The 26923-nt window shown below is 40.6% G+C and overlaps 1 protein-coding gene across 9 annotated transcripts in view; it reads right to left on the bottom strand.

Moving 5' to 3' along the window:
* Window positions 1-26923, bottom strand: part of immp1l (inner mitochondrial membrane peptidase subunit 1) — a 165978-nt gene that overhangs the window by 41481 nt on the left and 97574 nt on the right. The window lies entirely within an intron of this gene.

Below are 26923 nucleotides of genomic sequence, written 5' to 3'. Positions count from 1 at the left end.
AAAGTAGAAGCGATGGGTGGGAGGCTGAGTGGGAGGACCAGACTGTTGCACTAAGGGGCCCTTTCTAGGAGTACCCTAGCCAAGGGGCATCCAGTAGTTAATCAATAGCAATTTATTGTTAATTGGAATGCCAGATCATAGATTGGAGCACTGAGCCAGGTTAGGTAGCGCTTGTAATTCAAACCTTCTCATACCGATCAGGAATTTAGATGTCACGTTTCTGGGATGGCATCTTGGTCACCTCAATGTGCGTGGTAGTGCCTCAAAGATAAGGCAGCATCAGTGACTATGCAAGTAATGCTGAAACCAATGTAGACTATTACAGTTCCTATAGGTAACAGATTGTGAGCTTCACTATCTAGTACCATTCCTTATTAATGCCTTCATTGTTGCATTTCAGAGAGAAGGTAAGAGCAGAAATGGGTCAAGGGCTCAATGCTGCCTTTCTGAGGGTCCTAATGTAATGGACCAGGCGAAGGAGGGAGAGACAACGCAGAGCACAGGCCCAGGAGGCCACACCTGATGTCCAGGTCAAGGGGAACCAGAGCAAGGAAAAGAGGAGCAGGATGAGACACCCAGACAATGCAGGCAAATCACCAGACCAAGGGTATTCCGAAGAAGACTCGCCTATTACAACTGAGACACAGACAATGCCGGGCACGACTGCGTTTGTCTTGAGCTATGGTAGATCACATCTGCTACATTCTTCGTGAAGACCAGATGGTCTGTGGAGTTGGAGGCCATCCCCCACCAGTGGCTTTAAAGGTGACTGCCACACTGAATTTCTTTGCTTGGGGTCTTTCCAGGGATCCACAGGGGACCTCTGCAGCATCTCACAGTCCACAATACATAGATGCATAAAGGAGGTCACAAATGCCCATACAGGAATGCACATTAGTATGTTAAGTTTGCTATGGACCAAAATTGCAGGCTGCAAGATTCACCGACTTTCCAAAAATGCGGGGTGCAATCGACTGTACCCATGTGACTTTAAGGACTCCATGGCAGCAGCCCCTCATGTTTACAAATCACAAAGGCTACCATTCCATCAATGTTCAACTGGTGTGTGATCATTGGAAGCGCATAATGCACGTTTGTGCCAGGTATCTTGGGAGCTGCCATGACTCTTACACCCTGAGTCATTCCTAGGTGCCTGAGATTTTCGAAGGGCTTGAACATCTGCAGGGTTGGCTGCTTGGGAATAAGGGGTACCCACTGAAATGCTTCCTGATGACACCGGCACGTCGTCCTCAGAGTTATTCAGAGTAGAAGTACAACGCTGCTCACAGCTCCACAAACCCCCTAATAGAGCAGACCAAAGGGATTCTGAAAATGTGCTTCACATGTTTGGACTGCTCAGGTGGGGCACTACAGTACACTCACGGATAGGATTACATGCATCATCGCTATGTGTTGCACCCTTCACAATCTGGCAATTCAAAGAGGTGATCCCTTGCCAGAGGGTGAATTGGTGGAGGATGAGAGCTCATTGGAGGTTGAAGATCCAGAGGCCCAGGAACCTCAAGAGGGTGTGGAGGTTCAATTTCAATGTGACAACACCATGGGGGAAACTAGACTTGGGAGACATGCCTGTGACAGTTTATCGCAGACAGATTTCAGGAGGAGTAAAGTAAAGGCAAGGGGAGATGGCCACAGTTCTCCTAGCCCTCGATGCCATTCTCTTTCATCTCAGAGGATGTCCAACCATTTGCATCGAAAATGAGTCCAGCATTCACACTTGCACCTTCTGGCCTCATGATTCACCAGGCCATGATCTCTGCAAAGGTCTGCAGTGCCCTGTGTGCACTCACTCTGGAAACTGAGAGTCCACTGAACAACAAGAGCAATGTGATAACTGAGCTGAAGCAGTCGCCACCAAATAATTATGAAAACTACAATGGCCAGTGAGATGAGAACATGGGCTAGGAATCTCTGCCTGCCATCCATGTCTTGTCTTTTGCCACTACCATTGAGGAGACACAACTGCCGCTAATCACATAAGGCTGATAAGCTGCCCTCACACAATGGTCTTCTGTAAGAAGAGTTAGAAGCGCATGCATCACACACTTCTAATAAAGATTTTAACACATCTCCCTGACATCACACAAGGGTACGGAGACTATCTTCAGTGAGGTTGACATCACAACAATGTTAATTTCACAGAGGGAGACTATCACTGAGTGAGAGGATGGATATATCTCTAAAAAAGAGGATTCAAGTATACATTACCAAGGAACCTTCAGTTGACCAAGCCATTCACAGAAACTTCAGATGTATTTACAAAAGTTCAATATTTTTACAGTGGCAGCACACCCGTGACCTAAAAGCAAATTCAAAATTTCTTAATTTTCCTAACCTTACCACTATAAGATCGTGGTGATGTGAAAGTTCCCATGAGACAATCAGTGGTGATATCTGTCCCCGCTAATGGTTGTGAGAGATCCCTGAGGAGAGTAGCCCTTTGAGTACATGATGCCACAATAAGAGTTTGATATTGGAGACAGCCTATGGATGACTTACCCTGTTGGAGCGGATGAGATCCTCTTCCTGCACTGCATGTCATTTTGGGCGCGGTTGCCAGCCACGCTGGCCTCCTTTGTGATGGCCTTCCAGGCCAGAGAGGTGAGGCTGGTATGCTTCCTGGAGCCATTCCTGGGATACAGGATATCCCTGAGTGCCTGCGCTCCTCTGATCAAGGCCTCAAGGGCCTGGTGGGTGAAGCGGGTTGCAGCCTTGTTCTTTGGCTTGTAGCCTTCTTTTTCTTGTTTGCAGACATCCCTCACGGTCTCCTGAAAACAGGTGGGCTGGAGAGAGTGAAGCGTTTGTGTTTGGGTGGCGTTTAAATATAATGCCTGGAACTTCGACCCCACCAACTAATGGTAGGCGGATGAATCAGCTCTCGACCCATCACGATTTGGAGAATGCTCACTTGTGCATAATTAATAAGCTTCCAAGTACGGAATCAGACATGAGTTCCCGCCATTCCGAGCAGACGTGTGGGCGCAGCCAAACCCGCCTGCCACCCCGAAAAAATGGAAAATTCCGCCCTATAAGTGAGGTTCATGTCGAAATCCAATCTCCACCCCTCCATCATTTTCACATGGTCCATCTCTGACACTTCCCTTCCCTTCCTTGACCCCTCTGTCTCAATCTCTGGTGATAGACTGTCCACCAATATCCATTACAAGCCTACCGACTCCCACAGCTACCTCGACTACAGCTCCTCACACCCCGCTTCCTGTAAGGACTCCATCCCATTCTCTCAGTTCCTTTGCCTCCATCGCATCTGTTCCAATGATGCTACCTTCAAAAACAGTTCCTCTGACATGTCCTCCTTCTTCCCTAACCGAGGTTTTCCACCCACAGTCGTTGACAGGGCCCTCAACCGTGTCCGGCCCATCTCCCGCGCATCCGCCCTCACGCCTTCTCCTCCCTCCCAGAAACATGATAGGGTCCCCCTTGTCCTCGCTTATCACCCCACCAGCCTCTGCATTCAAAGGATCATCCTCCGCCATTTCCGCCAACTCCAGCATGATGCCACCACCAAACACATCTTCCCTTCAACCCCCCTGGCGGCATTCCGTAGGGATCGTTCCCTCTGGGGACACCCTGGTCCACTCCTCCATCACCCCCTACTCCTCAACCCCCACCTATGGCACCTCCCCATGCCCACGCAAAAGATGCAACACCTGCCCCTTCTCTTCCTCTCTCCTAACCGTCCAAGGGCCCAAATACTCCTTTCAAGTGACGCAGCATTTCACTTGCATTTCCCCCAACCTAGTCTACTGCATTTGTTGCTCCCAGTGCGGTCTCCTCTACATTGGAGAGACCAAACGTAAACTGGGCGACCACTTTGTAGAACACCTGTGGTCTGTCCGCAAGAATGACCCAAACCTCCCTGTCGCTTGCCATTTTAACACTCCACCCTGCTCTCTTGACCACATGTCTGTCCTTGGCTTGCTGCATTGTTCCAGTGAAGCCCAACGCAAAGTGGAGGAACAGCACCTCATCTTCCGACTGGGCACTTTACAGCCTTCCGGACTGAATACTGAATTCAACAACTTTAGATCTTGAACTCCCTCCTCCATCCCCACCCCCTTTCTGTTTCTTCCCCCTTCCTTTTGTTTTTTCCAATAATTTATATAGATTTTTCTTTTCCCACCTATTTCCATTATTTTTAAATCTTTTATGGCCCGCTAGTCTTTCCACCCCACCCCCACTAGAGCTGTACCTTGAGTGCCCTGCTATCCATTCTTAATTAACATATTCATTTAGATAATATCACTACCTTCAACACCTCTGTGTTCTTTTGTCTGTGACATCTTTTGATTATCTGCTCCTATCACTGCTTGCTTGTCCCTACAACCACACCACCCCCCCAATCCCCAACTTCTCTCCCCCCCCCCCCCACCTTAAACCAGCTTATATTTCACCCCTCTCCTTGTATTCGCTCAGTTCTGTGGAAGGGTCATGAGGACTTGAAACGTCAACTCTGTTCTTCTCCGCCGATGCTGCCAGACCTGCTGAGTTTTTCCAGGTAATTCTGTTTTTGTTTTGGATTTCCAGCATCTGCAGTTTTTTGTTTTTATATCTATATTATATATGTCTGGGACATATCTGGTATCCCCGAGTGAGGAAAGCAAATTTTGAAAAGGAATGGTAATGAAATTCATATACATCCCAAAAATGGCAGTCACAGAAAGGTACCAATAGGATTTAGGTTAGGGCACAGTTTATGGACTTCAGCTAAAGAATATGGATATTTATATCAGACAGCAAATTAAAATGTTTCTAAGTGCTTCACACCACAAATTACACAAGAAGGAAAGTGTTTGAAGGAAATGGAGTGTAGAAAAATCTCTATGATCCATATTTTTGCAAGCTGTTAATACAAACAAACTTACATTTATAAAGAGCCTTATTAAATCCTCAGGATGTCCTAAGCAATAGATTATTTTTGAAGTTTAGTCACAGCTATCTGGACAAAGATAAAGTATTCACCCTTTACATTTGTCCTCTCTGAGCAGCTGCTGATTATTTTGTGCTGCATGTCAAAAGTGTGATTTCTATTAACTAACCAACATTACTGAAAATGAAGAGTAAACAGTGAGCGTCTGTATCTGTATCTAACTTTAATGTGTATATCAGCTTTCTAACTGAAAACATTTGGGGAAACAATGCAGGCTTTGCCTCCAGAAATATCCATATGTCATTTCAGAGTCTCATAGCCTCACAGGGCATTGCCTTATCCTTTCTTCAAGCAATTACCTTCAAAACTCAAGGATATTTTCTGATTTTTGTTGTTTCAAGCTGACTAAAATAATTAGAAATGTAAAAGTTCAAATATCCTTAAAAATTATTGAAACTTTCCTTTTTATTCAAGTAGCTTTTAATTTGCTTTCATATTTTGACTACATTGGTGATGCATAAATTTGTATTTTCTTTTGAGGGTGGTGGGAGGTAATCCCCCAATTTATTTTATATCTCTTCTCAGCCTCCCTATTTCCACTACAGTCATGAGAGGATGGTTGTAGTGCTTTCCAACGACAGACTGAATAAAGTTGGAATAGGTAGCCCTGAAATATAAACAGAACTTCCCCCAAAAAAGAGTGCTTCAGCACCATGAGCAGCTCCAGATGGCTCGCCAATTTACCCTGGTTTAGGATGCATAGTTCAAATGCAAGTAGAATCTGGGATGTAAATCTGGATTCTGGTAAGGGGTATAATAATCTATCATCAAAATGGAAGATAACATTGAATAAGTAACTGAGCTCTTAACCACAAACACACACATGAGGCTCCATCACTTGCTTTCTAGAAGCTATCACCCATACAGTCAACAATAGTTCAGTTTTTGTGTCTCCTCATTCAAATGTACAACACAATCACATTCATAGACAGTAACAAGCCTCTGTAAGCACTAGTAAATCAGCCTCTGATCATTCGATACACTGGTTTATCAACCAGGTAAAATAAATATACAATTTATGCTTTCTTTCGGTATCTTTCTCATTTTTCCCATGCCAAACCCCTATAATCACATACCTTTACTTAGAATTGCATAGAGTCTACAATACCAAACCCAACAGGGCTATTTCAATGTTTATGCTCCACACGCTCATCACACCCCTCCTCATACTAAAGTAACTTCTTTTAAAGAAACTAGAATAGAAAATGATAGATTCTCAACTATTCTGATCAAATATTGCTGAGCAGGTTGATTGGAGGCCAATGCATTCCTGTTAGAGAAGACATATACAATACAATTTCTTACAGTGTGGTCGGAACTTTCAGTGCACACATCCCAAAGAGAGCACAACAGGCAGGTGAAATTCCTCACTGTATATAAACTGTGATTAAAGAAGGCAGGTTTTGTACATTAAAAGACACAGCGCTATTATTAAATGTTATTTTTAATGATTGTATCAATAGAAAAGAAAGGTTTCTTATTTTCTGTCCATGGTAAATCAGGGACTTTACATAAGGACTTTACATGTTATGCAGAATAATCCCTGTGGATTGTCAGAAAGTAATGGCACTATTATTACATCTACATATATTAAAAATCTTGCATCTGTATTCACACTGTCATCATTTTCATTATAAGTTCCTATGTCTACGTTTATAAAATGTAAGTGTGTCAGACTGTAATTACTCTCTCCCACCAGCTGCGATGCTGTACCCTCTCAGTTTGACTGATATTTCCTTGTGGTGGTGACTTGCAGAATGTTCCAGCAAAGTTTGCATTTACATAGTGTCTTTTCACACCTCTTGCTTTGTATTCAATGAATTAGATTGTGCAGATACTGATATATGAGTAATTAAGGCAACCAGTTTGAACAGAGGGTTTTGTGCCATAAATATCAACGAGATAGTAGCCAGTTAATTTGTTTTTTAGTAGGGTGACCAGATGTCCACTTTTGCCTGGTCAGTCCTAATTTTTCATTAAGTGTCCCAGCATCCTGATCATTTCCTTAAAACAATTCAAATGGTCCCATTTTCAGCTGTTTCATTTATTCTGCAGGAGCAGAACGAGTTTGAACTGAATTCATGTTTGTGCATGAGGCTTGGGTCTGCCACTTTGCCTCACAGTCGGCACAGTTTGTGTCTGCTTTTCCCCGCAGCCAACACAGTGTTCTGCTTTGCTCCACAGTGGGACATTACATTTTCAGATAGCACGTGGAAAGCACTTCCTGGCGACACGGGCAGAAAATAGGCAGCAGGAAGGTGGGAGATGCTTATCCAACTTGATTACATCCACAGAGCATGTTTTTTCAACTTTGAAAAGAACAAAAGGTACCTTCTTATGGCCACTTCACTTGTTTCTGGTAGTACAATAATAAAAAGAGAGAAGTTGCTGCATCCGAGGAGTTGCAAACGGGAAATCTGTTTGTGTTGTGAGGGAGCATTACCTCAGGGAGTCCCGGTTTTCACTTTTGAAAATCTGGCCACCCTATTTTTTGGTGATGTTTGTTGAGAGAATAATGCTGGTCTCTTCTTCAAATAGTGCTCTGTGAACTTTTAACTAGCAGAACAGGCAGATGGGGCCTCTGTTTAATGTTTTGTCCAAAGAATGACGCTTCACACAATGCAGCAACTAAGTGAGTGTTGCACTGATGTGCCAACCCAGCTATGTGCTCAAGTTAAACGATTGTGGGGCTTCAACCCACAGCTTGACAAGAGTCTACTGAGACAGGATGGTTGCCAACTGATTATGACTGGGGACTGTAAGCAAGTAGATTGAAATATATATCTTGCTTTCTTATTTATTTCACTTTAAATTGTGAATTCAACCCCTAGTTTGTCTGATACTCATTTTTTGCTTAGTTAAAAAGCCACACAACATATTTTATTGAAGAGAAAGTTCATTTTAACAGCACAACTGGTATGTAGTTACACCAGATATAAGATAACAATTAGTTTTCAAATATAAATTCACAAATTAATCCATGGATTCCTCCAGGTCTTTCATTGCAGCAACAAAATTATTAAAAGGGTGCCCTAAGATAGAGGGATAATGTTATCTACAACTGTGTGAACAATCTGTTATATTATTTTTGTTTCTTTAGTCCCCGGCAAACTTTGTTGTTAACACGTAATTCTATACAAAAGGGTGATAAACATTTAATTCAACATTGCAACATTCATGCAAAATGTAAAGATTGTACCTTAGATACGAACATCAAATTAGACATGAATAATCAGAAATGGGAGATTTAAAACAGGCAACCTGAATCCAACACTTGCACAGAAACCCAGTTGGAAGCTGGAGAGTTAGAACCTTGATTTGAAAGGGTAAACTTTATAAGTTGTACTCTGGTTTGGTGCATTGCCCACTGAGAGTGAATTTAGAGAATTCATTTACAGAGGTCAGCAGATCCAATAGGATTTTCTGCCCAGTGTTGACAAAAATTCTGGATATTGTGCGCCTAATAGGCACAGCTTCATGCCAGGAGCTCAAACTTTTAAAATGTCCCAGTGAGATGTCTTTGAAGAATTCCATCCTATGGTGAAGACAGGAACTGGCAGAAACTCTGTATAATCTTTGGGCATGCAGAATTTCCCATTTAACAAGTATAAATCTGTAGTCAAAAAATTACTTCTAGTGCTATTAATAAGCACGAATGACATTCCCTCTATTTTAACAACCTGCATTTATATAGCACCTTTAACATAGCAAAATATCCCAAGATGATTCACAGGAACATTATCAAATAGAATTTGACGCCAAGCCACATCTAACCACTGGGTATAGTGGAGAGGGGGGGTGGTGGAAAGAGGGGCTGATTACAGTACATGCATGTTGTGTGCATGTACACGTGCGTGTGTGGATGGTGGGGGGGGGGGGGGGGGGGGGGGGGCGGGGGGAAATGGGGGGAACAATTGAAACCCTCAGTAGCAATTACAAGTTTATCTGACTTGTTTCACATTAAAATCAAAGATATCAAAATGACCTTTATGGAATCTTGGTATTATGTTGCTATAATTCAGTAATGCTGCATGCAAATATGAACATCAATAGTATCCACTGCTTCCCAGCCAAGTTCCATGAGCTGGGTCAGCTCAGATGAGGTACTTTTTAAAAAATTCATTCATAGGATGTGGGCATCACTGGCTAGGCCATCATTTATTGCCCATCACTAGCTGCCCTTGAGAAGGTGAGTACATAAAATAGTAATATTTTTACAAAATACTTGAAAAACACAGATGTTCATTCTTTTATGAAGTATATGTTGATTCATAATATGCAAACTTTAGCAATTATTCATTGTATGATACTATGCTGCTTTATTGCTGTTTTGTTTTTTTTGGCTGTTACGGACAATGGTGGGATAGTTCCCCCTTTTTCCTCCTCTCAAATGACCAAGGCCAGATACGTTCTTAAAAGAAAAAGTGTTTTAACCCCGAGTGCTGTAACTCGCAAGAACAAACAACAAGCTTTCTTGTATGGGTTTAAAAAAGGGTAAATGTTTATCGTTCAACGCCCAAAATGTATTTGCAACAGCACCCAGTCACATGTGCGCACACACACACAAATGAAAAGGCAATTACAAAAGTGGTAGCATGCATTTAGGTCTTAAAAGTCCAAAAATTCACACTTGCTTCTTTCAAGATGGAATCTTGAAATGTTGCAGGTATATGACTTACTGCTTGCATTAGCAGGTTTCTTTGGCTTCACGCCAGTTGAGATGCAGTTGACCCATGCAGCAAAAACCTGGCTTGGTTCTTCAAATAGCTAGGTAAGGAGCAGCCCAAATTAAAGATTTTAGGCAGGGTCCTGTTTTGTTGTTGGTCTAGAACTCTTTCCTTCTGCCTGCTGTGCCCAAAATGTATTTATTAAATGCCCTTTATCAGCAGCCTGGTTCCTGTCAGATGACCATAATATCTTCTTTTTCTCTGACACCTTGGCCATTGATATAAAATGATGTTCGAGTTTCACCCATTCACATATCCTTGTAATAGAATGGGTTTTTTCTCACACCCATTCTTTGAAATTTTACTCCAAATTAGCCAAAGAGTCTGCAATTCCATTGTGAACAATTTTGTGAAGGTATGTGAGTAATGGCAGCCATTAATCCACAGGAAAGGTTTGTTGCATTTTAGAGCCTTCTCAATAAAATGTCCCGAAAGGTTATTTGCATTTCAATGTCTTGTCCAGACATGCTGGCTATCTTCCAGGGCCTTGTGTAGTCCCATGTATATTGATGGAGAAGAAAAAAGTCACCTGACCTCACAACTCCATTTTGTTTCAAATGCAGAGTGTCCATTTTCCATTTCATTGTGAAATTAAATTAGTCATTTTCTGTAAATCTGAGAGTCTATTTTTCATGAGCATGACATGGTGTCTGGGGTCACTTAATTTTCAAGTATTAAATGGGGTCACATTGGAAAATAGTTTGAGAAGCACTGAGTTAAGCTATTTCATTTAAATAGTTTAACCTCACTGCAAAAATGTAGTGCGGAGAGGAATGTCATAAGCAAGTCAAACACTAATCCTCTTGTTACTGACAAAAGTAACTTCTAACCTATAAATACACAAAAAAGGGCCAATATTTTGAATTGATCCAAAATGTTTCAAAGGTAACTCTATGGATAAAAGGACAAGGAAGAAAAACTGAGGCAAAACTTAGATGGAGAATAAAGGCTTCCAGTTCTTCCAAAAATGTACAATTAGGGAACCCAAAATTATGCAAGCCTTTCAAAAGCAAGAATACTGCTATTGCAAAATTGTTTTTAATATAACATTTATGGACAGGCAACAGCAAAATGATGCAGAATAGAAAACTAAATATAAATTCTAGTCATCATTAACAGTGCAGTTAAATGTTTAACTTATCTACCATCCTTATTTTCAAATCCTTCCATGGCCACATCATTCACTATCTCTGTAACCTCCTCCAGCCCTATAACCCTCAACCCTTCTCCTCCAACTCTGGCCACTTGCACAGTCCCTATTTTAATCACTCTGCCATTAGCGACAATGCTTTCTGCTGCTAAGGCCCTAAACCCTAGAATTCTCTCCCTAAAATTCTGCACCTCTCCATCACTCTTCTCTCCTACAGGATGCTCCTTAAAACCTACTTCTTTCTGTCCTAATATCTCCTTATGTGGCTCAATGTTACATTTTGTTTGTTAACCTTCCTATCAAGTACTTTGCGGTGTTTAACTGCAACAGCAAGTATTTATATAACACCTCTAACATAGTAAAATGTCCTGAGGCACTCCACAGGATCATTATCAAACAAAATTTGATGCAGAGACACAAGGGCAGATGACTAAATGCTCAATCAAAGAGGTCACTTTTAAGGTGTGTCTTAAAGGAGGCATGAGAGGTAGAGTGGTAAAGGGGAATTCCAGAGTTTAGGGCTTTGGTAGCTGAAGGCAAGGCTGCCAATGGTGGAGTGATTAAAATCAGGGATGCTCAAGGTGCCAGAATTGGAAGATTGCAAATATCTTGGAGGGCTAAGGAGATTACAGAGATACTACATATATGCTATAAGATGCTATATAAATGCAAATTGATGTTGTTGAAATATTAAACTGGGATGAAAATGATCACAAACTGGAGATAGAAATTACCAATTTATAAATCTTGATGTCACAATTATAATATCCACTCTGCATTTGATCTAAACAAAGCACTTAATAAAAATATATTTTACAAGAAAGTAATGACCTGTAAATGATCCTGCTCTCCTCTTGGTGAAATTTTCTATCAAGTTATTATGTTTATTATAATAAAATCAATCAATAAAACCATGGGATTAAAATTGGTAGCAATTTGAATCGTGGCAGGTATGGAAATTTAGAAATTTGTTATCCTGATTGGGACAACATAAAAAATAGCAATTCCTGCAGGTGCAACAGGATCGTTTTGACGCTGATCTTGATCAACATTTTGCTAGTAATTAGCTATCAGAGATATTCTGATCTCTTAAACTTCCTACCTGTGCACATAAAAGCACAGCTGGAAATAAGGTATATTAAATCCAAAATCTGTATTCAGTGTTTGAGCAATTCATTTGCATCTAATAAACTCAATGGAAGACTAGGTAAGAAACAAAACAGAACATGAGAACCTTAACAAATTATGAATGAATTCTTTGAAATATGCTTTTTTTATTAAACTAATCCCCTTCCCTCTTTGGTTCTGGTTTAAAAAATGACTTGCATTTGTATAACGCTTGTCACAACCACCAGCCATCTCAAATGTTTTACAGCCAAGTACATTTTGAAGCGTAGTCACTGTTGTAATGGAGGAAACGTGGCAGCTAATTTGTGCACAGTAAACTCCCACAAACATCAACGTGATAATGACCAAATAATCTGAGTTTTGTGATGTTGATTGAGGGATAAATATTGGCCTGGACACCAGGGATAACTCACCTGCTCTTCTTCATAATAGTGCCATGGGATCTTTTCTCGAACAGGCAGATGGGGCCTCAGGTTTATATCCCATCTGAAAGATGGCACTCTGATAGTGCAATGCTCCCTCAGTACTGCACTAAAATGTCAGCCTTAATTTCTGTGCTCAAGCCCTTGAGTAGAACTTGAATCCAGAACGTTGTGATTCAGAAGGGAAGTGTGCTACCAACTGTTTCAGGTGGTTTTCTAGTAGGTTTCAAGAATCATTTTATTTCAAGGTTGATGCAATTTATTTTGTCACATGTAATCATAATCAAAGTCAGATATTAGTATTATTTTCACAAATTTGCTTTTGTATTTTATTTTCAAAAGTAGTTGTAATTCAGTGGATTGACATGTATTTTGCTATAAATCTAACCAAACTCTCTCAACCTAATATGCTACTTCCTGACACAATCTTCTGAAAATATAGGAACACTAACTGTGCAAGTAGTAACTAGTTAGATTGAGCATGACAAAATTGCCTATAGCAATTACTATCTCAAGTCTTGTAACTGTTTTTTTTGTTAACTGAGACCAAGCCACATTTTCATTGCGGTGCTGCTCAGTAAAAGTTTATCTATAATCTGTATTTCAAGCATAACTGAAACTCAATGACTAGCTAAACTGGCCCAGGAACAGAATAAATGGTGAAAGAGTCTGATCTCAATCTGAATTCATTCACAGGTGTTGCCCCAGTCATCTTTAGGGAAATTGAAGATAGAAAAACAATTTAAACAAGGCATGCTCTTATTTAACAAAACTTAATCTCAATGCATAACAAAAGAAAATGCTCCCCTTTCTTGATTATCCCCACCGAGATCTTTGACTGTGCCTTGTACTTTGGTACAAAGTCACAAACGTAATTGCTTCATTGCCTGTGGGTGTTCGTCTAACAAAAGAAAGTTTTTTTCTCCAATAAACAACAGGTGTTACCTTTCTTCACTAAAGCAAAAAACGATGAAAGGAACTAAAATATCACTCAACAAAGTGATTAGACTGTAATGAAATTTATGTCTTTTGCTAGTTAAATAACAGCTAGTTAAAGAAGGACATGCCTAATTGTAATCCTGAAATGTACTGTATTCCAGTTAAATTTCCTTTCTTTAAATCTGCTACATAGTTCATAGAAATTTAGAATATTACAGTAAAGGATGACATTCAGCCCACTGTGTGTATGCCAACTCTTTCGAAGAAAAATCTAGTTATTCCCCACTCTCCTGCTCTTTCCTTATTTCCTTGCAATTTTTCCTCCTTCAAGTATTTATCTAATTCCATTTTGAAAGCCACTATTGAATCTGCTTCCACGACCCTACCAGGCAGTGCATTCCAAATCCTAACCACTCATTGCATAAAAAGATTTTTCTTGTGCTGCCTCCTGAAGTACAGTATGCAGAGGTGCACAAAACACTCCAGCTGATGCTGAACTAATATTTTATACAGGTTACTGTAACTTCTTGCACAAAAGATTTTCTTTTATGCTTACCTGAGATAGCAGAAGGGGCCTTGGTTTAATGTCTCATCTTAAAGATTTAGCTTGTATTGTCTTTCCTCATTCTTCCTACTAAAATATATCACCTCACACTTTTCTGCATTGAATTTCATTTGTCATGTGCCCACCCCAAGCTTGTCAATGCTTTCTCAAAGTCTGTTACTATCTTCCACTATTTACTAGACTTCCAATGACATAACTAAGATTGGAACTCACCATTTTGGGTACTGTAGGCGACTTAATTCATTATATGACATTGCCTACAGGCACAGATTTCTCTCCAGCTTGTTTGCAGAGTGATGTTTATTTTAAATACTGAATGTTAATTTAATGAAAGGTCTCCTTATTGTCAGTGATGATATATTTTTTAAAAATCTGTGACAGTACAAAAAAATGACATCTGGAGTCCACAGCCTGGAAATTATGCTACGATATTATCCTGTGAACACTTAATACATTCATAACAAATTCCCTTGTCTGATATTTTAATGGTGGTGTTAGCAATATTGCACAGTGTAATTTCCAGGTTTAAGAAGCAACTTTTTTCATATTATCCATGTGGCACCTTACAGTGACACCTAGAATAAGTATCTTCACTCATATCAAGATACTGATCCACTGTGATATCACAGGGTTAACCTGTCAGATTCACAGCAGACATTTAAAAGAATTGCACATATTATCATATAATTGCAAATATATCAATGGAACATAAATAGTTTGAAGAGAAAAATACTTCCAGTTTGAGTATATCTAATAGCTATTACTAACAATTCCTCAGCAGTGTACACAGCTACTGTATTTTATGTTGCTCTTTCAGATGAGATGCGAAGCTGTCTGCCATCTCAAATCAACGTAAAAGATCCCATGCACTATTTGAAGATAAGCAAAGAAGTTCTCCCCTATGTCCTGGCTAATATTTTTCCATCAACCAACATCACTAAAAACCAGATTAGATAGTCATTATCTTATTGTTGTATGTGGAATCTTGCTGTACCCAATTTTGGCTGCTGTATTTCCTTACAACAGTGAAAGTACAGTACTTAATTAGCTGTAAAGTACTTTGGGACTATGTAATGCAAGTCTTGCTTTCAAAAACAAACGCATTTCACTTTTCTTTGCAATCTTATTCATACTTTTCTAATCTTTTCCATTTTTGCCATTTTTTTTTTCTTCATGCTGTTTTGTTTAATGTGCTCAATTTTATCTCTCTTATTTGTCAACTTATGTTTGTCTTAAGTTCTCCTTCCTCATTTTCTTTCATTTGTTGACATGAAGGAAAGATTAAGTGGAAAGACTGCCAGTCTGGGAGAGTTAGTACTTCAGGAAATTAAATTAGGGAACTTTTTGCTGTGGTGAGCTGCAGAACAAATCCCAAGTAAAAAAAACAACAAAAAATAACAATGTCAGCACAATGGATGTCCCTAAGCAGTCAGGAGCATCAATGCGAGGAAATCAGTACTAAACTAACAAATTTCACTTATTCCATTTACTAAATATAGATATATTTAACAGTAGGAATAGAAAATTCAGCACAACATAGAGAGTGAAAGAGTTAGGGGCCAATATTCCTTAGTCAGTTCAAGGGCATTTCACTGCATCTCTGGCCTAGGACAGCTGCAATCCTGGACAGGAGCCAGAGACATCAGATCTCAGCTATGGTGAGGTCAAGTTTTTGGAATGGCCTTGTGGGAATGGAGCCTCTGCTCGCTTCTACAAGACCATTGGCATGAGGGGTCAGGGTGGGAGGTTGGAACGAAGAACAACATCAGAATCTTCGGCATTTCAGTCTCCCAGCCTTAAAGAGACCCAATATTCTGAGGGAGAAGAGGCATACCAGCCTTTTAACGACACCTTGGTATTTTTTTGTAATCCTTTACAACACAGTGCAACATGTCCCCTTCCCTGTTGGCCAACATCTTTGCATTTATTCGGAGTTGTGAAACAGCGGCATCAGCGCTGATTCTGGGCCGCTCGTGTGGTTGTTACTTGGTTGCTCCCAGGCGGAGCAGAAATTTCCATACCTTTTGGTGGAAGTGTGTGAAGCCAATGTTCTCCACTGTTTCCTACCATCTTATGAGGCATGTTCATTAAGGGACTTGGGGAGTACCATTGCCACACTGGGCTCTTCATTTTCCCTGTATTATTCCTGGTTCATTTCACTTTCCTGGGTCCAGCAGGGGATGTTGTTTGTCTGAAGCCCCAGAGAACAAAATTGATGACTGCCAGTTTGAGAAGTTGAGTTAAGTGGTTGTAGTTTTCGGGGAGGTGTTGGATCAGGTTAATGGTGACTTTTAAGTAACTGCCGTTGTCTTTCTGCAGATTCCAGCGTGATTTTGGTTTTGAGCTTATGGATGCTAATTCGAGGCCAATGTAAATGAAGCTTCAGCAATGTTGGGAGTGGGAGAAGATGGGCAGCACTTTTCGGGTGTACATCAGCCGTTGCCCGTTGCTGTCATAAGTCAGGAAGCAAAGATCAGGTGAGTAATCCTTTTCCCACTTGGAAAAATTGAATTTTCCAGGCTGCTTTGCATCATACACAAGTTTTAGGAAGCACAGTCTGACAATTGTTCTCCAATGATGTTGTTATTGAAGTACCCCAACATGCAATTTTGACTGTTAAAGTCACCCTCGTCTGACAGCTAACAACACATTCCTACTGACACAGGACCTCAAAAATAAAACCCCACGCACCCATCTGAAATCCCCTAGTCCTAGTGGAATACACTCCACATGTTACAAACTTATGACAGCTCTACCTCTCGATAAAGCATCTCCTGGTTAACCGCAAACGTCACTAACCATAACCTGGTAATGACTCGAGTGGTGAAGTCCCAGGTTTCAACCTTCCATGGAAAATCTGGATGAACCTCAACTAGGGAAGATTTGCTTCACAAGTGGCCACATGGGGAACAACTGGATGTGGCCATCCAGACCATCGCTCACATACTGAACTCCTGCCCTGAGAGATTCATTCCTAGCGGCATTACAACCATTCACACTGCATCAGCTGAAGCCATTTAATGGATTGTTAAACTCAACATTGAACTATAAGTGCTTTCTGAGCCATGCGAGAAAAAAAAAGTGAAACATACTTTTTCTACATTAAAAAGACGTCATAAAAATACAAGTGTTACTGTAATTAGCTTTGAGAGTAATTGAAGTTTCCAGTATGAATGGTCAACATAACGGTCAGCATTTCATTATGCTAACCAGCACATTACTTGCTGATCCAAGAATTTGGACTTGTGCTAGTCAGTCAGTTTAAATAGCAGCAACAGTGTAGCTCAAAAGTGACACTAAAACTGATGAAACTCTATCACATGGCCAAATGTGAAGGTCTCAGTAGACAGTATGCTATATTGTCTACGCTGTGATTTGCTTGTCACATTTGTGATTGTAGTGGTATAGGGAGAGCAGCAGAGGAATAAGAAACCAGAGAATAAGAATTCAGAACAAGAACTAGAAAAGGAAAAAGGGAGAAAGAAAACACTAATAATCAGACAAATGAAAAGGATCACACTAATTACCTGTTACATACATCAAAGAGGTACATGGACATACAGAAAAGAGTCCAAAATACAGATGAGGTAATGGCTAGAGTGACAAAAAGTCAAGGAAACCACAATGAAGAGAGTTGATTATAGATGAACAGAGAAAGAGAGAAAAGAGCAGGAAGACAGAGTGAGGGACACAGAATGAATTAAGGGCCAGAAAGGAACCAGAGACAGCTACAGGAAGAAAGAACTTTGCAATTCCTTTGGCCAACTGTTAATCTGAGGGTGTAATTTTCAATTGCAGACCTATATTCTGGAAACTGAATACAAAATACTTCAGGAGCTTTTTAATCATAAGCAGATACTTGTTTCAGAGGACAAACAGGCACAATAAATATTAGGTTCTTACCAGCAGCATTGATCACCACACTCCTATACGTTTTGTTTACTTGGACAACCTACTGCAGGCATCTCAAAGCACCAGAGAAGTACCACCATTGGTGCCCCCACAAGATCCTCCAAATCTGGTGGGAAGAAAGGCAATCCAACAGCAGAGTCGTCTTCCAAGCCAACATGCCCACATCGAGGTGATACTCACCCAAAACCAGCTCTGCTGGGCAGGACATGTCATTCGTATGCCTGACACCTCTCGAAGCAACTGCTCTACTCAGAACTCGGTCATGGCAGGAGACTCCCAGGGGACAACAGAAACAATTTAGGGATGTCCTCAAAGCGTCCCTGAAGAGGTCAGATGGCCACACCAAGCCATGGGAGTCCCTGCCTTTCGACTGACCAAAATGGAGAAAGTTCATTCGGGAAAGTGTGAAACACATAGAGAGACCTTGGGAACATGCAGAGGCGAAGTTGAGGCATCAGAGAGAGCGCAGCAACCTCCCAACAACTCTCTTCCTGGCCCTTCAAGCACTTCCTGCCTTGCATGTGGCAGAGTCTGTAGGGCACACATTGAATTTATCAGCCATCTCAGAACCCATCGAACCAGAGTGGGTGCAAGTCATCCTCGATCCCAAGGGCCTACGAGGGGGAAGAATATTAGATTATGTGACTACCCATGTGGTGGAATATACTGAAGTTTTTACTCCAGAATCTCACATATGAAAAATGTCCAGCTGGTATGAAGCCAACTGTTGCTACTGTTGGTAGCCTTGGAAATCTACCTCAAGTAAAGGTGAAGTGAGGGGAGGAAAAAAACAAATTTTAAAAAACAAGAATTTCAAAAAATAACATGCGCAATAAAAGAGCAGGAGGTACGTGTTGCAGACATTATCAAAACATCATGCAGTAGGAAAGAAAAAGCCTCTTAAATGTCAGGAGTTTACTTTGTAAAAAGCCTAGATTACAGAACTTATATATACTTGTATTTAAAAAAAAATAGGTGCAAAACAAACCAATTTGTTTTTTAAACTGAACAGTAAAACACCACATTAATTTCTACCTTGATGTGTTACTGAAAACATGCCAAGAAAGAACATGAAAGAACATACGGGATAAGAACAAAAAGCCTCTATTATTTTACAATTCTAATAACTGATCTCTTCTTGGCACAACTTTATCTTGCAGATAAGCTGACACAATTAAAATAAGAAGCTGGCACTGTCATCAAGTGTACTTGAATAAGATACTGCCCTTTTCAGAATATCACAAGGTTAAATCAAATGCAATTGCCATTCTTCCTCTTTTTCTTTCCTTATCCCTTTTCTTTTCCTGAGGCACTGTTTCAAGTTGGGTATAGTTCCAGGTGTGCTAGAAAGCCTCTAGCATCATTCTTCATCTCTGAACGTGGACAGTGAGTGTCAGCTATCTATCATTATAGGAATTAAGGCATTATAAGACCATAAGACCTAGGAGCAGAAATTAGGCCATTCGGCCCATTCAATCATGGCTGATAAGTTTCTCAACCCCATTCTCCCGCCTTCTCCCCGTAACCTTTGATCCCCTTACCAATCAAGAACCTATCGATCTCCGTCTTAAATACACTCAATGACCTGGCCTCCACAGCCTTCTATGGATAAGACAATTATATCTGAGTTCAAACAATTCCTCATCCAACATTGACACACTTCCATTTTCTCATGGGAAGACTGGATAACAATCAGAAATGGGAATCTGAAAGCTAATTATGACACTCCCTAGGTCAGGAATATTGATACAATTATATAACACTCCTTCATTGTTCCAATTATAATTGGTTCACTTAGCCTTACAAGACCTTACTAACCTACATGCTATAGAAGATCATCAGGCATTGCATTTACCAGTGAACGTATATGAATGGCAATGTGTCCACAGTTCTCTCCCTGCCCTGTCAAATTAATGTGTGAAGCATGAATTGTCTTTGAAGAGTTCCATAGATTTTTATTGCATTTATCAGGTAGTATCCATTTTGCATTCACGAAGAAAGACTTTTGCTCAAACTTACCCTCCCCCCCTTCCCCAAAAGAGATAGTAAAAATGTATGAGGAGTCAAGCCTTGGCTCATTGGTAGCACTCTTGCCCCGACTCAAAAGATTGTGGGTTAAAACCCAAACGCAGAGACCTGAGTACATTATCTTGCTTTAGTAAGGTGGGGGTATTGCACTGCTCAGAATGTTGTCTTTCAGATGAGATGTTCAACCAAAGCCCTCTCTGCTGAACATAAAAGATTCTGTGGCACTATTTAGAGAAGTGGAAGGACAGTTCTTCATTTCCCCATGCCAACATTTATTGTTAATCAACTGCACTAAAACATAATATCTGTTAAATTTTTCATTGCTGTTTGTGGGATCTTGCTGTGTGCAAATTGGTTTCCATGCATTTCACATTATAACAGTAAGTACTTTTGTATTGTAATGACTAAGTTTTACCTACCAGGCCTGAGGGACCGAATGGCTTACTCCTGCTCCTATGTTCCTATGTATGTGGTTGTAAAGCATTTTGGAGCATCCCAAGGACATGAAAAGCACTATATATTTATTTCTATCTTTTATCATTCGATGTGACAACTTTCATGCTATTGACGTTGTATACAGATATATAATGGCTGAACTAGCATTGTGTGCAAATGGGCCAGACATACTTCATGTAAATCACTTAATCTGGAGATGTCTTGCTTTACGTCTGTGTGGAATTTGCTGTGGGAGTTTATAAATTTCAAAGGCAATTGGTGTGTTTAAACCACTAGGGTGGGGGTGCCACAGATTAGAGACAGAAGAAGAATCATAAAAGCACAGAACCAAGCAGTCATCAATGAGTGGAGCCAAAAGTGAATGCTGGATTTAAAGCAATGGGACTCTCATCAAAGTCAATGCTATTAGGAACAAAGCAATTTTAAAACATTGCTGTCATTGTTCAAAAACTGATGGCAGCCTTTTGTCTCCTGAGACGATGGTTTGCGCTGTGGTGGTCAACTTTTTTTTTGTTTCACAGGATGTGGGCAATGTTGGCTCAACCAGAATTTATTTCTCATCCCTAATTGCCCTAATTCAGAAAGTAGTGGTGAGCTGCCTTCTTGAACCACCGCAGTCCATATGAACTCTGTGTTAAGCGTCACCTGGTATAGTTCAGGAGCCCCACGCTAGCATGGCAGTCTCTGCTGCAATAGATGCAGAGGAAAACAGTGGGTTGAGAAGGTGCAAGATCTATCGGCCTCTGTTTTCTCTGGGCACTTTTCTCAGCCAGCTGAGCTTTTCGTTTCTGCTCGCCTCTTCCAAAGTCCTACCTAACAGTCAGCTTCTAGGGCTCATGGTTATCAGCAAGTGTCTCCCAATTATCTTTGTCAATGTCTGCCACCTTCATATTTCGCTTGCAGGTGTCCTTGTAGTGGAGTTATGAATGTCCAAGAGCTCATGAACTAGTGGTCGGGTCACCATAGAGAAGACCTTTAGAAATAGGGCCATCATTAATCCACTGAACGTGGCTGAGCCAGTGCCGATATAGTTGGCTTAGCAATGAGTATATGCTGATTTAATTCATAAGCTCCAGGACCTCTGAGTTGGTGATCCTTTCATGCCGAGAGATGCTGAGGACAGAAATGAAATAGCAAAGGTGGAAATTGTTCAGCCTTTTCCACCGTCTAGCATATGTTTTCCAGGTCCCACCACTGTAGTGGAGTGTGCTAAGGACACAGGCTCAGGAGACCCACGGTTTGGTGTTCTCAGTTATGTTGCTGTTGTTCCACACTCTTGGACATAATAGTTGCAATGTATGTGTAGATGTCAGCATCAAGTGATAGACTGCTAATGATTGTGAAGCCTAGATATGTGAAGCTATCATCAAACCCCCTGTGGCGCATTGTCAATACTGAAAGATGGCAGTATGGCAACATCCTGGACCATGACATTTGTCTTCCTGAAGCTGATGGTCAAACCAAACTCTTTCCATTGTTGTGGGAGAGTCTGTCCATTTGCACGGAACACGTCCCTCTATATGGAATGCTAGTGCGGTATCATCAACGTAGAACAGCTCTCTGATGATAACTTGGCACATCTTTATCTTGGATCTCAGGTCAGCAAGGCTGAACCGCTTTCTGAGAGTTCGGTAATATAAGTAGACACCCTCCGTAGATGACCTGAAGGCATATGACAGCCGCAAAGAGAAGAATATACCAAAGAGTGTCGATGCCAGAACACAACCCTTTTAGATCCCAAGGAGGATCTTAAAGGATTCTGTTTTTGCCCCACCATAGCTGACCTTACCCATCATGTTGTTATGGAAAGAGATCACATTAAGCAGTTTTGGCAGGCAGCCAATTTCCTCCAACAGTTTAAATAGACCATCTCTGTTCACATGATTTGATGAGTTTGATGAAGGCAATATATAATGGTCTCCCTTGTTCACAACATTTCTCTTGCAGCTGAAGATCATATCAATTATAGATCTCTCCATTCTGAAACCACACTGGGACTTGGGGTAGATGTATTCAGCCAGGATCTACAGTCTGACAAGGGCAACACAGGCAAATACTTTTCCATGATGTTCAGTGTGGAACTGCCTTGATAGTTGTTGAAATCACTGTGGTCGCCCTTATTCTTGTACAGAGTCACGATCTTTGCATCACACATATCCTGGGGCACTGCCCCCACCCTCCAGGAGAAACAGAAGTTCCTGCAGATGCTGGAGTGCTGGTTTCCTATGCCTGATGAGTTCAGGTCGTATAGCAACAGCATCTAAAGCTTTGCCAATGGCAAGTGAGTCAATAGCTTTGCTAAGCTTCTCCACTGTGGCTTTGATATCCAGCTCTGTCATGACATGACCATGTTTTTTTATGGTGTCTATGGCTTCCTTGGAGACAGAATTCTCCCTAGTGTGCAACAGTCTTGTCCTGTATGGACAGAAATTCATCCTGGTCAGAAACACAAAACAGGAAGTACTGGATTTTCTGAAACAAAAACAGAATTACCTGGAAAAATCAGCAGGTTTCATATTTCACCCCTCTCCTTGGATTTACCTAGTTCTGGTGAAGGGTCATGAGGACTCGAAACATCAACTCTTTTCTTCTCCGCTGATGCTGCCAGACCTGCTGAGTTTTTCCAGGTAATTCTGTTTTTGTTTTGGATTTCCAACATCCGCGGTTTTTTGTTTTTATTTTTGTTTTTGTTTTTATCACTGGATTTTCTGACTTTGGCATCCACATATCTTACCTAGACCACTCACTTATACTTTTGTCTCAACTGGTACACTTTTCCATAATTTCCATAAATAAATTGAGTAAATGAATTGGAAGTCAGAACTCAGCTCGGTAATACCAGCTTCCAGGAAGGCTTGGGGGGAACTATACAGGAAGATTTGAGTTCCAACGGGTACAAGGTCCCTGTAAAGAAAGGAAAGCACTGGGTTGCAGTTTTCTTTTTCTAAGGGATGGAAGCTCTGTTTACAAGTGCAGTAATATGGTTGCATGTAGAATGGTTCATTTAAATACCACAAAGAAGTATTCTACTAGTTACTGATGTCTGCCCCATCACATTTCAATACAAGTCAAATGAGCAAACAGGTTGTGTTGAAAGTACCAAGATTTTATTATTATAAGCTACAAAATTCAAAATACCTTAAGTATTGGGAACAAAAGTAGGATGACTTGCAAACTGAGCTCGTTTACAACTTGGAGACTAGCGGCTCCCCTATGGTATTGCTCAGGGGATCAACTGGTGTAGAAATTGGACTGGCACTAAAATAAGTGGTAAGTCAATGTAGCAATTCTTCAGTGTACCTGTCCACGGTTGCGGACAAGGCTTGTGCCAAATGCAGCAATTAACTAGCTATTCCATACATGTAAGTAATGCCTGTTATCTGATTTAAAGAATGAATGTCTTCAAATGTCTGAATCATTTGCTTTGACCATCTTGAATAAAACCAGGATGAAAGGTGAAACTGCACTGCTCTGCTAAAGGAAATATAATGGGCAGCAGGAACATTCAGGAAGCAACCAGCTCATTAGTGTAAAAGTGCTGTAAAGTAGCAGATTGCAGAACCACGACCAATATAAGTCAAAGGTGAGTCATGTAGTTGGTGTCTGAAGCAAACCAATCAAAACAATATTTTTAATCCAACAAAGGAGCATCAGCATATCCAATTACACCTGCTGACAAGCAGAGTGTATGTACCATTTGTGTTAACCGATATGCACATCAACACAGCGCTCTCAGCCGTAAACACCACAGGCAGATGCTTTGTTTGATATAGAAAATGCTTCAGGGTTAACCACTGTGCATAACCCTTGCTATCCTTCACCCAGCAACCCTTCAACTTAAACTATCTACAAACTAATGCATCTTCATACGCAATTACGCTGGCCATAGAAATCCAGGATGAATGTGCTGCGTCATCCTGGCAATAAACTCCACTTAAGCACAAGAGTAAACAAATTTCCCCCACATCAGCGAGTGCTCGGGCATTAACAATTTGCAGTGATTGATTGTGAAGAAACCATTGCTGTGAAATAAATGCGTAACTCAGGCTTTTATCATTCTGAGTGACAAGGCAGACAGTTTCGTATTTACAGATCCTAGTTGAATAAAGTGACATCACGCACTCCTCCTGTTTAAATGACATGCGGGCTTATTGTATCAGTGGTTTATGATGCTGAGAGTATTTTAATCTAGTGACACTTTGAATGAAAACGGGAAAATGAACCTGAACCTTTGCAACATTGACCATATGGCAAAACAAGGCTTAAAGCTAAAGCAAATGGTATTAAAAGCAAGGGCAAATAGAAGTTGTGTGTTTGGATAAGAAGCATTTTAATTATAATCCCTGATTAAATATCAGTACTTTTAAAGCCAATAACATACTGATAGCAATTGATGCTCAAATTAAATATTAACCCTGTTTGGTTACTCCAGAGAGCCTAGGGCTTCAATTTTGCCATCTATTTACTTGATTAAGTAGGACTTTAGTCTTGAAGTGTCATACAATTAATGGCCTACATCATACAGTTATACTACTGAAGACTATAGAAACAGCTTCAAGACCTGTTGCCTTACTCCACTATACTTAGGAAATAAAAGTAGAGGTGAAATAATACACCTTAAATTTGTTTACTCAGTGCTCTTCTCAAATCACCCCTCAACCAAAAATCTTACCAGGAAAGTGTTTCCAATTATTATCAAGTAGGATCATAGCTTAATTCAATGCAACAATCATTGATTCTGTAAGTATACACTGAATTACAGGTATTTTGTCTCAAATTCAGCTATCTGAAAACCGGTGATGTCCAAAAACCGGACATTTTTTTAAGCTGCCACATGTAAATTTTCATTATTATTAGATGCGTAAAATAATGTACCAGCTTGTTCGGCTAGATGCTGCATTGGTGCAGTGGTGCCCTGAATAGCTATTAGCTTTGCCTGCCTGTCTTTACCCACGCTCCAAGCAACCCTTGATCCCACCCAACACGGTTCAGTCGGATCTGCCTCACACAACCTGGCCCGAAATGCCTGACCAGAAAACCAGCAAGATCCAAAGTCCGACATGGACTTGGTCCTGAGATTGCCAGTTTTGAGACACTGTATCTGTAATACTAAAGTTTTAGTTGAAGCAACTTTTGCAATTTATTTCCAAGCTATATTTTGTCACCTTAAATTACCCAAGTCTTTAAGCAATGTTGCCTAATTCACAAGTGTTTGCTAAAAAAACTTATGTAAAACTGCAATTTCCAAGGAAACAAATGCAGTAAACATTCGCGTCTTAATTTTTAAAAAAAATTGTTTGTGGGAAGTGAGCATTGCTGGCTAGGCCAGCATTTATTGTCCATACCTAATTGCCCTTGTTCAGAGGGCATTTAAGAGTCAACCACATTGCTGTAGGCCAGACCAGGTAAGGACAGCAGATTTCCTTCCCTGAAGGACATTAATGAACCAGATGGGTTTTTACGACAATCAGCAATGGTTTCATGGTCATCATCAGACTTTTAATTCCAGATTTCTATAGAATTCAAATTTCACCATCTGCCATGGTGGGATTCAAACCCAGGTCCCCTGGGTCTCTGGATTACTAGGCCAGCGACAATAACACTACGCCATCACCTCCACCATTGCATGCATTTTAGCAGAAGATATTTGAAAAGGAACACTACTCAGGTTTACACCCACGTAACAACAATGCAGATAAAGATGTCGCATGATTGTGTCTCCTGGCCGTACATGAATGGCACAAAATAGAAGTTCTGAATTTAGAGTCCCACTGTTAAAGATGCACAAACCAGTACAAGCTTCAGATGGTATGTGATTGTCACAAGAAACTTTAGCCAGTGCTAACAATGTCACAGATATGGGATGGTCTAGAGGTCAATTTATTAATAAAAGAAAGGACTAAAAAATACATATTGATTAAATGATGATGATATATTGCTACTTAACACTTGAATGCAGCTCAAAAATAGTTTTGCTGCTCTGCACAGTCTTTTTATCTTATTCTTCATAAAAATCAACAATTCATTTGGAAATTATCAGATTTTATGAATCTAAGAGGAAAGTATGTTTACCTGTTTGAAGAAAACCTCTTGGTACTATTGATGGTGAATGGTGATATTAATGCTGTCATTCATGGCCTTTAATGCCCCCTTAGGCTTTGTTTGTTTGGTAAAATAACGGTCTTTACTGATAAAAATGGACTATATACAGATTTTACCAAAATCGCCATCGACTTTTTCTTTTGATACATAAAAGGATAAGAGCCAATATTCTGATGGCCCCCTCGCACAGTTAAAACCGAGGTGATGAGTGTTTTCTGCCCGACCTCAACTCAGGTTAGTGGCTCCATGATAAATTTTTGGGCAAGATCATTTAATTATAGCCTGCATTGCCTCCGATATACTCGGGGCAGTGGGGGAAATCCAACACAGGCAGGTGTTTGACTGCAAAATGGGCCATAAGGGCAGGAAGGGATATAAAATATCAGAGGAGGGAAATGTCCAGATGAGGACCAGAAAATATCTGAAGGAGAGCAAGAAAGTTGATCCAGCTATTAGTTTAAAACCTGCTGCTGCCTGAAGAGGAACAGCAGCACTGGAGGACCCCTAGGTGGCATGGATGGTGGC

This window comes from Carcharodon carcharias, chromosome 10, assembly GCF_017639515.1.
Source record: "Carcharodon carcharias isolate sCarCar2 chromosome 10, sCarCar2.pri, whole genome shotgun sequence".
In the NCBI taxonomy this organism is placed as follows: domain Eukaryota; kingdom Metazoa; phylum Chordata; class Chondrichthyes; order Lamniformes; family Lamnidae; genus Carcharodon; species Carcharodon carcharias.
Note: the sequence above shows the minus strand (reverse complement) of the source record. Positions and strands in the feature narration are given on the sequence as shown.